The 16,355-nt window shown below is 48.7% G+C and overlaps 1 protein-coding gene across 2 annotated transcripts in view; it reads left to right on the top strand.

Moving 5' to 3' along the window:
* Positions 1-16,355, top strand: part of BRDT (bromodomain testis associated) — a 2,469,968-nt gene that overhangs the window by 272,857 nt on the left and 2,180,756 nt on the right. The gene's annotated exons all lie outside the window — the stretch shown is intronic.

The following is a 16,355-nucleotide window of genomic DNA, read 5'->3' as shown; positions in this document are numbered from 1 at the left end:
ATAGGGTGTTCTCACTGTTGGACTACCTGTTCGCCCCAGCTGGAGAGTTTGTACACATAGAAGAGGTCGACTATCGGACAAGGGGAATTTCACACCACTGGCCATTACACAAGAGGGTGGGTACATGCAGGGGAGGTCAGGGTACTTCATGGCGACTAAGTGCTTTGGCACTGAAAGATGAAGCGGTGGCCAAAGAGTTGGCTCGGTACAGTCAGCTCTAACACTGTGGGAGGCCTTTAAGGCAGTGTTGCGAGTTCTGGCCCAAACTATTATTGCCCACAAGAGGAAGCGGGAAACCCATAGATTTTAGAACTGGAGTGCAGGCTAGTGGACCTTGAAAATAGTTGCCCTTCCGCACCGACTGAACATATCCTCCGCCAAATTGATGTTTCTAGAAGAGTATCAGGCACTGGTTACTGGGGAGGCACGGGCACATCAGTTAGCGGTTCAGCATAGACTATATGAGACGGGAGATAGAGTAGGTAAACTGTTGGCTTGGCTGGGTAGGAAGGAACAGGAGTCAAGATGGGTTACCCCCATTAGGGAGCACGGCCGGACCCTTACCACACCCCTAGACATTGCAGGGGCGTTTGCCCGGTACTTCTCGCCACTTTATTCACCACAGACATTATCAAGTGAAGCCAATATAGTCTAATACCTTGAACAGATTGAACTCCAGAGTCTTACGCAAATCGACAGGGAAAGATTAGAGGGTGATCTTACCCTGGCGGAGGTTGTCAAAGCCATCAGCCGCCTGAAAACCAAGAAAACTGCAGGCCCGAATGGGCTCCCTGGGGAAGTTTTCAAGAAACAGTGCCCTGCTGGCTCCACACTTACTCCATATATTTCATGCCTTGAAAGATGGGGGCAAAGGAGGTGGCCGCTTGCTGCAAGCAGCCCAGAGAACGATAGAGGCGTGGAAAGGCGCTGAGCGACAGATGCAATGGGACCATGAACCAACGAGAGAGAGACCCTTATGGGAGGGAAATAGATTGACCGAGATTAGAAAATTGCGAGGGTTTAAGTAAAGGGACTTGAATGGTATTTCTAGAGTGGGGGATGTCTTAAACAAAAGGGTGTTGGCATCCTTTTGCTCACTCCAGGTCCGGTATCTCCGCCTGAAGCATACATGGAGGGCGGAAGAATTAGATGGGGCGGCACTACCGGAATATGCCCTGCTAGAGGGGTGACTCCTTCAGGAGGAGATCCCAGCTAAAGCTATCTTGTATACCTATAAAGCACTACTCAATAACATGCCGGATAACCTGGGCCCCGTCAGAGCCAAATGGGAAAAGACCACTGGAGTATTGGATGATTTCGACTGGGAGGCGGAACTCATGCATCCACGGGAGGTGGCCATTAAGTTAAGGGTTGCGACTCATCCAATATAAAATATTACACTGTGTCTATTTTGTTAGGGCAAGACTGCATAAAATTGGGCGGGCTCCGAGTCCCGAGTGTCTTCGCTGTCACATTGATTGTGGAACATACATACACACTCTATGGGAATGTTCCAAAGTCCAAACGTACTGGGAAAAGATTGTGGCAGAGCTGAATAATATGAGTAGTCCAACTAGAACTGGAACCTAAGTTTCTCCTTTTAGGGATCCCTACCGAAGTGGACATCCCGAGGCGCAAGCTTGTCCTTGCCAATTTAGGGTTGGTCGTGGCCAGACAAGACCTTGCCAAATACTTGGGGGCCCGCGACTACCCACCCTGACTTAATGGAGGGAGAGTCTTTATTTATAAATGGTGGCGGAGCAAGTGACCTACAAGGCTAGTGGTTGCCCACAGAAGTTTCGTAAAATATGGGTACCTTGGATAAACTATTATGATGTAGACCTGGGGGGGCAGTGGATGGGGACCCACTGCAGGATGGACCGGGGAGGGAACCTTGAATGTTACGATGTCCCAGGACCCGCGTGTGATGTAACTAAGATTATATATATCGGCTGTGCCCAGGCCACCCGAACTTGGCTACTGCCTGACTGGACGAGGATAATGTACCCTATTGTGTGCCTTGCCATGTTGATATGGATGGAGATTTATAGTGCATTGTGTATTCATGCTTAGTTTGAAGTTTTGGTTTTGTATCAAAAGCAAAATAAAAATATTTTTAAAAAAATGTATACTGAACAGATTATTAACTGGTTGCAAAAATATCCCCTACCAGAGTTAGCGCAGGAAAAACAGGAGTTTCTTAACAAACTGATTAGTCAGGCAGAAGTATATAACCAGCTTAGAGAGCAGATGGAATACCGAATTAATTATACAAAGCCCTGATAGAGGAACTCACTCCGGTACCCAACACTTTATTTAATGCATCATATATAGATGAACTCCCCATCCAAGAAACATGGTATGAAGCCACAATAACATAAGCTGAAAACCAAATAAAAACCCCAAAAGATGCGAATCATATAGACCTATATCCTTACTTAATGACACTGATCAATTATACACACATATATTGCCCAAAAGATTGGATAAAGTGGGAGAACTAATTAACATATCTCACAAAGTCTTCATGAAAAATAGACTATTACACGATATAGTCCACGATTTGTTGTCTGGCCATAGATAAAGATCTCCTTTTAATTATCATGACAGTAGATGGCGCAAAGGCATTTGATAGGGTGAGCTGGCCATTTTCATTTGTAGTCATTGGACAAAATGGACTTGGGAATAAGTTTCAAAAGGCAATAAGGAATATATTTAAATGTCCTTTGGCGGGGATTCTAGTTAGTGATTGCCTTACCTCACAAATGAAAAAGGTAGAGGCACTCGCCAAGGATGTCCCTTATCCCCCTTATTGTTTAATTTGTACATTGAACCCCTGGCAAGAAGAATCTGAGGTAAGCAGAGGATTATGCCATTTCAATATCAACACTGGGTCAAATAAGAGGCCCTTTACGTGGATGACCTGTTGGTCTACACAAGAGATTTTAAAGCTGCTTTCCTCAAATTAAATCTTTTTAAAGAGTTCAGAAAAGTTGCACGTTATTTAGTCAACGAAGAGACAACGGAGATAATGTCTTCAAATAAATCTTAAGATCCTACCCTAGAAAAAAAAAAGAAAATGGGTATCGAAGTGTCCAGGTGGTAAAAATCTGGATGACATGGCACAAGTAAACTCTATACATTGTAGAAAGAAAAAAACGTAATCAAAATGATGATTTTACCAAAATTTGCGTTCATATTTAATGCACTTCCTTTACACTACGAGACCAGGTGATTAAGGAACCTGCAAGGGGAGATGGGTAGTTTCATATGGGCTACCAAGGGGTAAGAAAATTACGTAAGAAAAACTGGGTGGGGGGATGGCTTTCCCAGATTTCCAATTATACTGCTGGGCCTTTCAATAGAAAAGCTTTAGAGCTTTACTGACCAAAAATTATCAACAGGCCTACCTCTGTTATAGTACTTTATAAAAGACCTAGTAGAACAAGGAAACTGTTTTCTCTTTAAATTTGGGCATCCCAAATACTTCCAAAAGGTACAACTAAGAGTATTAAGAGCTGCTTGCAAGTTATGGGTCCAAGTCAGAACAACTCTAGGAATACCATATTACAGCCCAATTGCACCAGTGTGGAAATCCCTTTGAACTCCACTCTGCCTCTTGGATACTCTAGCCAAACCATTAATGGATGTTGGAGTAGAAAAATGGTGTCCGCTCATTGATAATGATACTGTAATCTCATGGTACTCACTAATATGTAGTATGAACAATAGGCTCTCTAGGTTCAAATATCTGCAATTAGTGAGTTGGGCTCAGGACCATTTGAACATGGGAACTAAAACACACTGAGGAAGAGATCTACATTAGCATCCCACAAACAATTAGGTAGACAAGTGGTATTGGATGCTGATACAAGAAGAGGATAGACCTAATTCACTACTATCAGATCCACTTTTTCTCTGGCAAGTATCGATGTCTAAGCTTGTGTCTTTCGTGGGATATGCACCCCTGAGAAGAAAAAAACTATTTACTTTATACAGGATCTATTGGTCGCCTACGAAATTATCCAAAATGGGGGATAAGAAAATCAGGAGATGTCCGAAATGCGACCCTGAGAAAGCAGACGATGTAGAAATGTTCTCGCAATGTCCAGGAGGCAAAGCTTTTTGGCAAGTGGGTAAGATTTTAACAACTGTTATGAAAAAAGACTTTGAGGTAAGATTATATTTGGGGTTTTAGAGGGTGATGGTCCTAAGAGAAAGGAACTACAAGATTAATTATTACTTATTGTAATAATAATAATTGCACATCGGGAAATCGGTTTGGACTGGCTAAAGGAGGTGAAGCGGATTGGTAGATTTGATTGTATAAATGGCTCCAGAAAGAGGATTAGTACCTGGGTACCTTTCCTATCATACCTGTCCAATCATACTTCAAATAAAAAGATCTCGGAGTATGTGGTGGGAAAGGAACTCTAAAGGGTCAAGGATTAGGACATCTTCATCCAAGGAGAGGTAGAGTGGGGTGGTACTCACAAACCTCTCAAATTGGTTGAAGAGGTTTTTTCAGGAGGAATTATTGCCCAACAGGCTGTTAACAGGTGCATCTGGAGCCTGAACTCGCATCTCCTATTGACTTGTTGCATAGGAGAACCAAAACAAATGGTGGCAGGGTCTCTTTAGTTCCCTAGCCATGGGTCATGTGGGTTACGCGGCGTGCCTCAGGTTGAGGTGTAATAGAAAATGCAAATAGTCAATGCAGCTGTGGATTACGGAAGCGTTTCTACAGGGAAACGCTGTGGGCAACTGGTACGGAGGAGTGAAAAACAAAAAACCCTATAACAAACCCAAATCGGCAACAATCAATAAAATAAGAAGTGATATCCGTCCGTCACGGTGAGAAAACTTGTACGAGACGTCGGACAGTCGAGGCTTAGTCAGCCAATCCAGACTCCCCCAACAGGGGTCACAACCCCCAGAGAAGGTAGAAGGGGAAATGTCTGTGCGGCTGGCGTGACTCTCCGACTTAGCCACCCTGGAGTCCTTCTGTCTGGCGTTCCTCAGCTATTTCTGGGAGTATCCCGCAACACTGTTGTTAGACCTTGCCCCATTGGCGTGGGGTCTCCCTTCCATTTTTTCTGTTGCCTCATGTATTTTTGCTGGTGTTAGATGCTTTGGGCACTGTGCCACTGCTGTCCAGTGCCACAGTGCAAGTGTTTCCTATTGTAAATTGATGTATTAATCAGTGGTTCCATGTTTGGCTATTTGGTTTACTTGTCAGAACCTAGTCTAGTGCACTGAGTGTGCCCAGGGGGTGTCAATCCAAATGCTGCTAGTGGGCCTCCAGCACTGGTTGTGCCACTCACAGAAGCAGCCTTGTAAAATGTGTCTAAGGTCTGCCATTGCAGAGCCTGCATGCAGTCTGGTACTGTCATGCTGACTGGGCAAGTGCACCCACTTGCCAGGCTCTAAACCTTACCTTTTCTTCATATCAGTCACCCCTGTGGTAGGCCCAAAGTTAGGGTGCATTGTAAGTATAAGGTAGGACATGCCCTGATGTGTGTGGCATGTCCTAATAGTGAATTACAGCCATTTTGTTTTTCACTATTGCAGGGCTACCTGTTCTCCATAGGCCAGAATGGGCTGTTAGAATTATTATATTTTATGATCCTAACTGTCTCAGAGAACATGGTCGAAATTCGAGTTTAGTATGCCTGAACTCAGAATGATCTTTTAGTGAAGTTGGTTTTAGCATTCTGTGTTTGCAAATACCACTTTTAGAAAGAAGGTATTTGCTTGTCTAACTTTTTAAGCCTGCTTCTGCTAGGTTGTGTATTCCTTTGTGTGGTTTTGTGAGTGACAGGGCTGGGGGATTCTAAGAGACAGGATGAGTCAGCCCAGTGGTGAATAGCGAGATCTGAATCTAGATGGGAAGAAGGAGTTGCACCTGAACCTTGAATAGGGCTTTGTCTGCCTGCCACAAAGCTGGCTCTACCTCCTGCGGAGCGGCTTATGTCTCTGCCCTGAACACTGAAAGAAGAGAAGGAGTCCTGTAAACAAAGTGCTCCAGGACTGTACTTGCCTTCCACAATGCTGGCTCCACCTCCTGTGGGGCGTCTGATGTGCCTGCCCTGCACTGTGAAAGGAAAGGAGACGTCTGGTAAACAGAGTGCTTCAGAACTGGTTTGGACTGGGCAAAGGCCCCTCTCCCCTCAGAACAAAGGATTTTGCGGTATAAATATTGGGACCCTGACCCCATGGAATTAGATCACTTTTGGACTACAAGAAGAAACCTTTACTGAGGAGAGGAACCTGAAGAAACTGAGAAGAGACAATTCCCAAGCTGAAGTGCTACTTGGGAGATTGGCCTGCAGTGGTTGCCTTCTGGCCAAAGGAAGGAGAAAGGAACTTTGTGTACTTTGCTTCCAACTTGTGAAGGACCTCCAAGGGCTTGGAAGAGAGCTTGCCTCCTGCTGAAGTTTCAGGGACAACAGTCTTCAACCCCCATCTCCCCAGAGTTCTTGTGGAAGTGCCTGCTGCTGTTTTGGGCCTTCTGAGGAACTGCGTGTTGCAAGGAGCTGGAAGCGCGACTTATCGAAGAAAGCGCGTCGCTGCTGCTGCCCCCGCATCGTGGATGTCGGCGCTGTAGTTGTCGCACTGCACCGCTTTGGGATAAGCGTGCCGCAATGAAGAGGAAGTGTGTCGCTGCTGCTGCCGTCGCAACTCCGAAGGAGAGTGTCGCCGCTGTAGCTGTCGCATTGCACCGCATCGAGTGAAGAGTCTCGCAACAAGGTTGGAGCGTGTCGCTCTGCCTGCCGTCGCAACTCCGAAGGAGGGTGTCGCCGCTGGAACTGTCACACCTGCACTGCATCGAAGGAAAGCGCCTCACATCCCCGAGAAGCTTGCCGCCGTCGGAACTGCTGCCGTCGCATTGTGGATGTCACCGCTGTAGTTGTCGCATCGTGCGGAAGCTTCACACATCATGGGAGAAGAGTGTCGCAGGTGGAGCTGCTGCCGTCGTATTGCAGAACGAGGGTGTCGCCGCTGCAGTCCACGCATCGAACCGAGAACTTCTCGCATCTCCGGAGAAGCGTGCCGCATCTGGAAGATCTTCACGTCTTTATTTCTTTGCACCTGAACTTTGCCGCATTTCTCACGCTGCAACATTGCTTGTCGTGGAAGCGCAATGCAACCTAAGGTATATTGACGCAAAGTGTTGCATCCTAAGAACTGAACTAAACTAAGCTAAATCTACCATCTTAAAGTAACAGTATTGTGTATTTTTTTTTGTTTATGGTCTTGTGGTAACTCTATATAAAGAATACTTATTTTTTATATAAAACCTTGTGTGGTGTCCATCTGTAGTTATTGTCACTGGATTACTGTATGTGGTCACAAAAGCTTTACATACTGCCTCTGAGATAAGTCTGTCTGCTCGTGCCAAGATACCAAGGGGGTGAGCAGGGGTAATTTTAGGAGTGTAATCCCCTGTCCTGACTAGAGGAAAGGGTCCCAATTTGTCAAAACTACCTACCTGTGCCAACTAGAGACCCCCAAATCTAACATTGGTGGTCAGCGGTGAGGATTCTGGACTTGCATTTGTGACTCATGTACAGTGATTGGTGAACATTGCTTAGTGAGCGCAGACCATAACGCAACCACATACTTGTTGGTAGATTCCTTTTTCTATTTTTGAAAGATGCCTGATTCAGTTGTAGTAGAGAGAGCAGAATCCATAGCCTCTATTGATTGTGAATGGGAAGAAGAGAAGCTAGAAAGTTACAAAGTAAAACACCTGAAGTGCTTTTGCAAGAAATTCAATGTTCCCACTTCTGGATTCAAAGTAAAGGAGGAGTTCTACAAGGCACTGAGAGCCTGGGTAGAAGCAAAGAAAACGCCTGAGATTAAGGAAGAGGATGACCAGGCAGTTGTACAACAGGAAGAGCCATTGGGCTCAAGAGGAAGGAAAGTACCTTCCCCTGCAGGTAGCGCTTCTTCTGGCTAAAGTCTGTCTCCAGAGGAGTTGAAGGACAGAGAGAGATCAAGAAGGCATGACATGGAGATGACCAAGTTCAAGGTGAATAGGCAACTGGAAATAGAAAATAGGAGATTAGATATAGAGGAAAAGAAAATATAGTTTGAGCATGAAAAGGTTTTAAGGGAGTTGGAGTTTAAAACCAAAAGTTTGGAAGTTACTCCATCTGGTGGCAGCGTACCGTCAGTATCTGTGGAGAGTAGAGTGTATATTCCCAAAGATGGTGTGAAAGAGATTTACAAAAATGATGATATTGGTCATTGGTTCAGAGCCTATGAGGTAGCCATGTCTTCCTACCGGGTCCCTGAGAGAGATTGGGGAGCGGGGTTGTGGGGAAGGTTCCTTAGTGAGGGGTGGGACACACTGTTAGACTTGCCTTCTGAAATGTACAATTCATACAGCCACATGAAAGATGCAATGATGTCTAGATATGGTTTTACCCCTGAACTCTATAGACAGGTTCAGGAAATGCAAAAAGTTAGAAAACAGTACCTGGGTTGAATATGTCACTTTCTTTTGCAGAGCATTGGATGGTTGGGTGAAAGGCAGCAAGGTTAATGATTTTCAAGGTCTTTTTGATTTAATTGCATGGGGGCACTTGTCTGATAATTGTTTTCCAGAGCAGCGCCAGCATCTGATAGATAGCAAGCTGACTAACCCTAGGAAGCTTGCTGAGGAGGCGGACTGCTGGGTGAGCACCCGGGTCCAAAAGGGTCACGTGGGAGACTCAGCCAAAGGTGGGCAGGGTCCCCTGCAGAAGACTGGGGGTGACGAGGGTAAACAAAAGGAGTTCGGCAAAGGGTCCCAAAGTAGTCGCCAAGGGAACCAAGGGAAAGGTTCCCAGCCTCACCCTGAGAAGAAGCAAGGGGCCCGACAGGTACTCCTGCTCCCCAGGGACCCCTGAAATGTTACAAGTGTGGCGACCTGGGTCGGAAGGCAAATGATACCAGGTGCCGCCTGTTCGCGAAACTCCCACTGAGAAGATTGCCGTTCGTGACGCTGCTGCTGTACTGCTAAAACAGACTCAAGAACACCGTGTATTTTGACAAGTAAGGGACACCAGGTCCATAAAATATCAAGACCAGGTCCATAAAATATCTCAACCCAGACTGTGATCAGGAAAACTACATTTTTTGAAGTAGTTACAATATTTTCAAAGGTCTGAACAACTTACAAGTCTTGACAACACTGCCAAGGTCCAAACAACTAATTTGTCTCCAGAAGGGTCAGCTACATGCTGGCCTTCAGGAACCAGACTAAGCGTTTCAGGCAACTCGCTGAGGCGAATCTGGAAACCAGCCAGAAGGAGAAAAAGCGATGGTATGACCAGAATGCCACTCTGGTAGAGCTTCAACCTGGCCAGAAAGTGTGGGTCATGGCCCCAGTGGAGCCTTGCGCGATCCAGGATAAGTGGACTGGACCATTTGAGGTTGTGGAGCGCAAGAGTCCAGTTACCTACTTGGTGGACTTGCAGTCTTCTAGGAACCCCTTGAGGGTCCTACATGTCAACCGCCTTAAGCCCCACTTTGAGAGTTCTGAAGTGAGCATGCTCTTTGCAACAGATGCTGAGATGGAGGAGGAGACTGAGCCTCTTCCTGACCTCCTGTCGGCCTCAGAGCAAGATGGGTCAGTGGATGGTGTTAACCTCTCTTCCACCCTGACCCATGAGCAACAGAATGACTGCTGCAAGTTGCTGGGACAGTTTTCTGATCTGTTCTCCCTGGTTCCTGGTGTCAGAGATTGGTGCACCCATGATGTGGACACAGGAGACAGCTTACCTGTGAAGCATAAAACTTACAGGGTAACTGACAGGGTGAGGGCTTGCATCAAAGAGGAGGTCTCAAAGATGCTTGCGCTAGGGGTGACTGAGTCCTCTAGTTTTCCTTGGGCCAGCCCAGTGGTCTTGGTCCCGAAGGCTGCAGCGCTGGGTGCCACACCCGAACTCCGGTTCTGTGTGGACTACAGAGGGCTCAATTCGGTCATGAAGACTGACGCGCACCCCATCCCCAGAGCCAATGTGCTCATTGATTGGCCAGGGGCTGCCCGGTACCTCAGCACATTTGACTTACCGTCTGGGTACTGTCAGATCGCCTTGACTGATGGGGCAAAGGAGAAGTCAGCCTTCTCCACACCAGATGGGCATTTCCAGTTCCGTGTCATGCCCTTTGGGATGAAGAATGCCCCTGCCACCTTTCAGAGGTTGGTTAACCAGGTGTTGGTTGGACTGGATGGGTTCAGTGCTGCCTACCTGGATGACATCGCAGTGTTCAGTGCCAGTTGGGAGGAACATCTGCGCCACCTCTGGGAAGTGTTGATGGCGCTGCTGAAGGCAGGCCTTATGATCAAGGCGAGTAAGTGCCAGATTAAGCAGGGTTCCGTGGTGTACTTGGGACACCAAGTTGGGAGCGGCCAGGTGGCGCGCCTACAACCCAAGATTGAAACCATCCTGGCTTGAGAGCCACCCAAAACCCAGACAGAGGTGAGGGCCTTCTTAGGTCTCACAGTGTATTACAGGAGGTTTGTCAAGGGAGATGGCAACATTGTTGCACCCTTTACAGAGCCTACTTCCAGGAAGCAGCCCAAGAAAGTGATTTGGACTGACACCTGTGAGAAAGCTTTTGAGGCCCTGAAAGCTGCCATGTGCAGGGCGCCCGTGCTCCGGGCACCCCACTTTTCAAGTGAGTTCATCGTTCAGACAGACGCTTCAGAGCATGATGTGGGGCTGTTTTGTCAAAGGTGAATGAGGAGGGTCTAGCTCAACCTGTAGCTTTCATTAGTAGGAGGTTACTTCCATAGGAACAGAGATGGAGTGCTATTGAGCGTGAGGCATTTGCTGTGGTCTGGGCACTGAAGAAGCTGAAACCATACCTGTTTGGGACTCACTTCCGGGTTCAGACAGACCACAGGCCCCTTAGATGGTTGAAGCAAATGAGGGGTGAGAATTCAAAGCTGTTGAGGTGGTCTATTTCCCTACAGGGTATGGACTTTACGGTGAACACCGCACTGGTACAGAACACGCCAACGCTGATAGTCTGTCCAGATTTTTCTGCTTTCGAGATGAGAACTCCCAGGAGTTAGGGTAGTTCTACCCACATTTCAGCTGGAGGGGACACGTGTTAGACCTGGCACCATTGACGTGGGTCTCCGTCCCATTTTTTCTGTTGCCTCATATATTTTTGCGGGTGTTAGATGTTTTGGGCACTGTGCCACTGCTGTCCAGTGCCACAGTGCAAGTGCTCCCTATTGTAAATTGATGTATTAATCAGTGGTTCCATGTTTGGCTATTTGGTTTACTTGTCAGACCTTACTCTAGTGCACGGAGTGTGCCCAGGGCGTGTAAATCCAAATGCTGCTGGTGAGCCTGCAGCACTGGTTGTGCCACCTTCAGAAGCAGCCTTGTAAAATGTGTCTAAGGTCTGCCATTGCAGAGCCTGCGTGCAATATGGTACTGTCATGCTGACTGGGCAAGTGCAGCTACTTGCCAGTCCCTAAACCTTCCCTTTTCTTCATATCAGTCACCCCTATGGTAGGCCCAAGGGTAGGGTGCATTGTAAGTATAAGGTAGGACAAGCCCTGATGTGTGTGGCATGTCCTAATAGTGAATTACAGCCATTTTCGTTTTTCACTATTGCAAGGCTACCTGTTCTCCATAGGCCAGAATGGGATGTTAGAATTATTACATTTTATACTCCTTAATGTCTCAGAGAACATGGTAGAAATTCGTGTTTAGTATGCCTGAACTCAGAATGATAAAATACATCTTTTAGTGAAGTTGGTTTTAACATTCTGTGTTTGCAAATACCACTTTTAGAAAGTAGGTATTTGCTTGTCTAACCTTACAAGCCTGCCTCTGCTAGGTTGTGTATTCCTTTGTCTGGTTTTGTGAGTGACGGGGCTGGGGGATTCCAAGAGACAGGATGAGTCAGCCCAGTGGTGAATAGAGAGATCTGCATCTAGATGGGCGGTAGGAGTTGCACCTGAACCTTGAATAGGGCTGTGCCTGCCTTCCACAATGCTGGCTGCTCCTCCTGCGGAGCGGCTGAAGTCTCTGCCCTGCACACTGAAAGAAGAGAAGTAGTCCTGCAAAGAAAGTGCTCCAGGACTGTACTTGCCTTCCACAATGCTGGCTCCACCTCCTGTGGGGTGTCTGATGTGCCTGCCATGCACTGTGAAAGGAAAGGAGAAGTCTGGTAAACAGAGTGCTTCAGAACTGGTTTGGACTGGGCAAAGGCCTCTCTCCCGTCAGAGAGCAAAGGATTTGGGGGTATAAATATTGGGACCCTCATCCCATGGAATTAGATCACTTTTGGACTACAAGAAGAAACCTTTGCTGAGGAGAGGAACCTGAAGAAACTGAGGAGAGACAATTCCCAAGCTGAAGTGCTGCTTGGGGCATTGGCCTGCAGTGGTTGCCTTACTGCCAAAGGAAGGAACTTTGTGTACTTTGCTTTCAAATTGTGAAGGATCTCCAAGGGCTTGGAAAAGCGCTTGCCTCCTGCTGAAGTCTCCGGGACAACAAGACTTTCACTCCCAGCTCCCCAGAGTTCTTGTGGAAGTGTCTTCTGCTGTTTTGGGCCTTCTGAGGAACTGCGTGTCGCAAGGAGCTGGAAGCTCGACCCATCAAAGAAGAAGCGTGTCGCCGTCGCTGCTGCTGCCGCCGCATCGTGGATGTTTGCGCTTTAGTTGTCGCACTGCACCGAGAGAAGTGTGGCGCACAGCAAAGAGAAAGCAAGTCGCCATCGCTGCTGCAGCTGTCGCATCTCCGAGTCTAGAAGCGTGTCGCCGTCGCTGTGCCTGCCGTCGCAACTCCGAAGGAGGATGTCGTCGGTGGAACTGTCGCACTGCACCGCATTGAAGAAAAGCGCCTCACATCCCCGAGAATTACGCCGCCGTCGGAGCTGCTGCCGTCGCATCGTGGATGTTGACGCTGTAGTTGTAGCATTGCGTGGAAGCTTCACGCATCATGGGAGAAGTGTCGCAAGTGGAGCTGCTGCCGTTGCCTTGCGGAACAAGGGTGTCGCCGCTGCTGCAGTCGTAACTCCATGGAGAGTGTCGCCGCTGTAGCTGTCGCATTACACCACATTGAGAGAAGAGTCTCGCAACAAGGTCGGAGCGTGTTGCCGTCGCTGTGCCTGCCGTCGCATCTCCGAAGGAGGGTGTCGCCGCTGGAACTGTCGCACTGCACCGTATCAAAGAAAAGCGCTTCACATCCCGGAGAAGCTTGCCGCCATCGGAGCTGCTGCGGTTGCATCGTGGATGTCGCCGCTGTAGTTGTCGCATCGTGCGGAAGCTTCACACATCGTGGGAGAAGAGTGTCGCAGGTGGAGCTGCTGCTGTCGTATCGCGGAACGAGGTTGTCGCTGCTGCAGTCCACGCATCAAACTGAGAACTTCTCGCATCCCCGGAGAAGCGTGCCGCATCTGGAAGATCTTCACGTCTTTATTTCTTTGCACCTGAACTTTGCCGCATTTCTCTCGCTGCGACATTGCTCGTCGTGGAAGCTCAACGCAACCTAAGGTACATTGATGCAAAGTGTCGCATCTTAAGAACTAAACTAAGCTAAATCTACCATCTTAAAGTAACAGTATTGTGTATTTTTGTCGTTTATGGTCTTGTGGTAACTCTATATAAAGAATACTTATTTTTTATATAAAACCTTGTGTGGTGTCCATCTGTAGTGTTGTCACTGGGTTACTGTATGTGGTCACAAATGCTTTACACACTGCCTCTGAGATAAGCCTGTCTGCTCGTGCCAAGCTACCAAGGGGGTGAGCAGGGTTTATTTTAGCAGTGTAATCCCCTTATCCTGACTAGAGGCAAGGGTCTCTATTTGTCACAAATACCTGCCTGTGCCAACTAGACACCCCCAAATCTAACAACTGGCGACTTGGCTAAAGTGTTACGCACCGCCTTCATTTCTTTGGTCATTGTGGCTGTGTCTGTTTTGTCTCCCGGGGTACTTTTCTTCTTGTGCCACCAATGCTGATTGTGCCCTTTGGGGTACGGAGATTCGGATTTCGCCTCCGCGGCCACCTCTTCTTTAAGGTCCACAACGTCCAGAGCTCTCCTAAGGGATCGCAGTTGCCTCAGCCTGCCCTCGCAAAGAAAGATGAGGCGGAAAGGATGCCCCCATGAATGATATCTATCGCTTTCTGTCTGAGGTGTGCCTTGACAGGCCGAAATTCTCTGCGCATTTGGAGGGTAATCGCGTAAAGTCCTGATACAGCATCAGAGTACGGCCCCAGAACTGGATGGATCTCCCTTGCCCAGCGAAGGATCGACTTCTTGAGTTGAGTTGTGCTCGCATGCAAGATTGTCTGCAGGAGGGTCATTTCCAGATCTGGGCAGGCGGACTCTATGGACCCGGTCAATCTAAATGTCTGTTCCCTAAGGGACCCAGAATGTGGCGGAAAAAATGCCCCAACATAGCCCCTGAGGTCCTCTCCCTCTGCTTGAGCTGGCACCTCTCGGATTCGGACGCTGTTCCGGATGGACCAGTTTTCTATGTCGTCCGTGTGTGTCTGAAGCTCAACATGCTGTTCCTTCAGCCGAAAGATCTCTTGCTGCATCATCTCCAGCTCTGTCCTCTAGTGCAGCTACCCTGTCTCTCACCGCCTCTAAATCCCAATGCACCTCTTTCAAGTCCATCAGGAGCCGAGTCTTCAAAGCTTTTAAGTCCACTCGAAGGGATGAGAAGAGCGCTGCCATGAAAGCTTTCGTGGCTTGCCCGTCCTTATCCTCAACCTCCGCTTGGGGTCTGTGTTGGATGATGGGGGACTTCGATAGAGCCCCAACAGCAGTAGGTTTGGTAAGCAGGTCTCTCAGAGACCTTTCTTTCTTAGTTTACAAGGCAGCCATGAAGAGAGTCCCGAATCAGCCCGTCTGACTCAGGAGGGCCAGGGCCTGCAGACCTCCAACCCCAGAAAATTCAAGCTTCCCGGCCACCACCTGTGGTATATCCCTAGGCGATTGCAAGGCCCAGCACAGAAAGTCCTGACGACCCTTGGCTCTGTACGCCGTCCAGGTCAGGACTACCCAGGGTGCCACCCAGTAGCGAGGCACCCAGCCTGCTAGTCAGCACCCCGTGGCATGCCAGTGTCTTCAACAGAGGGTAGGCTCCCCTTTCTGGCCCTAGTTTTGGAAGTAGCTGCTCTGCAGGGTGACCAAGGAGCCGTCCCCACTCTTCAGGGCCCCGGCTCCACAGCACCTGGTGCCCACTCGCATTCAGTCACGGGGTCAACTCCCTGCACACACTCCTCAGGAACCGGGAGCAGGCGGCGTCTCTGCCCAGCAGAGGTCGACCCGAGACGGAGATGCAGAAATCCAGGTGTTGGTCACTTGAGAGAAGCTGGTGCAAATAGTAGAGACCCCTCTCAGTAGGACCCCACAGGGCTGCCTCTGCCTGCAGCAGGCCAGTAAGAAAGAGGGGGCGCAGCAGCTTCACAGCAGCTCAGGAATTCACTGCACCCCTCTGGCCCCTTCTCTAGGTAAATTGCTCCCCCACTGGGGCATGCAGGCAGTGCCCCCAGGGGCCAGAGGGGGATCAACCCCCTCACCAAGTCATCACTCAGGCCCTACCCGCGCTAGGCCACACGCCAGATCACTCACCGCAGTCATTCGCCGCGTCACCTTCTGTGACCAACAGTCTGATCTAGTCCAGCTCCAGGCCGCACCATGACCGCCTCGCCTCCACTACCTTTCACTAGGTGGGAGACCCCTGGCTCTGGGTCCCCACCGGCTCTGATCCACTTGAGAAATGCGTTGGGGGTGGGGTCACACTGCTTCCATTTCCTCAACCCCGCGATAAACTTGCTTGACAGCACTGTGGCCTACCTCCCTCTTCTGCACCGTAAGCTCCCGTAACCGCTCCCTGATTCACTACTGCGGCCGCTCTCAGAGACTGTCAGGCCTCTGGTGCCGCACCCCACAGCTGTCTCCGGCCACGGTCGCTGGCAGGACTCCACACCTATTGCCGGTTCTTTCAGATCCCCAGCCACCTTACCACCCTCACTTGAGGCATCTGCCGAACAGCCACGTGGCCCGCAGGCCCCAGCCTCGGGACCCTCGGCAGGGGACAAGCCTCGCTGCAGGAGAGAGGACTCTTCCCCACTCTCCGGTGCTACTCCCTTGTGCTTGGGAGACGGCAGGACGGCGCTATCTGCAGCTAATTCTTGGCGGAATCGGATAGATCTGAAGGACGCCCCCTATGACTATACTGTGAAATATGAAATGAGTTAACACAAAAGTAAAACTAAAAGTAATAAAACTAGAATGTTTTATCACAGCCTCCACATAAACTTTAAAATGTGTTTCTATTGTCTTCAGAAATATCAGGACTACTTCAATTACAGATAATTAACTC

The sequence above is a fragment of the Lissotriton vulgaris genome, chromosome 1_1, assembly GCF_964263255.1.
Source record: "Lissotriton vulgaris chromosome 1_1, aLisVul1.2, whole genome shotgun sequence".
Classification (NCBI taxonomy): Eukaryota; Metazoa; Chordata; class Amphibia; order Caudata; family Salamandridae; genus Lissotriton; species Lissotriton vulgaris.
The sequence above is the reverse complement of the archived record's forward strand: the minus strand, read 5'-3'. Positions and strand labels throughout refer to the sequence as shown.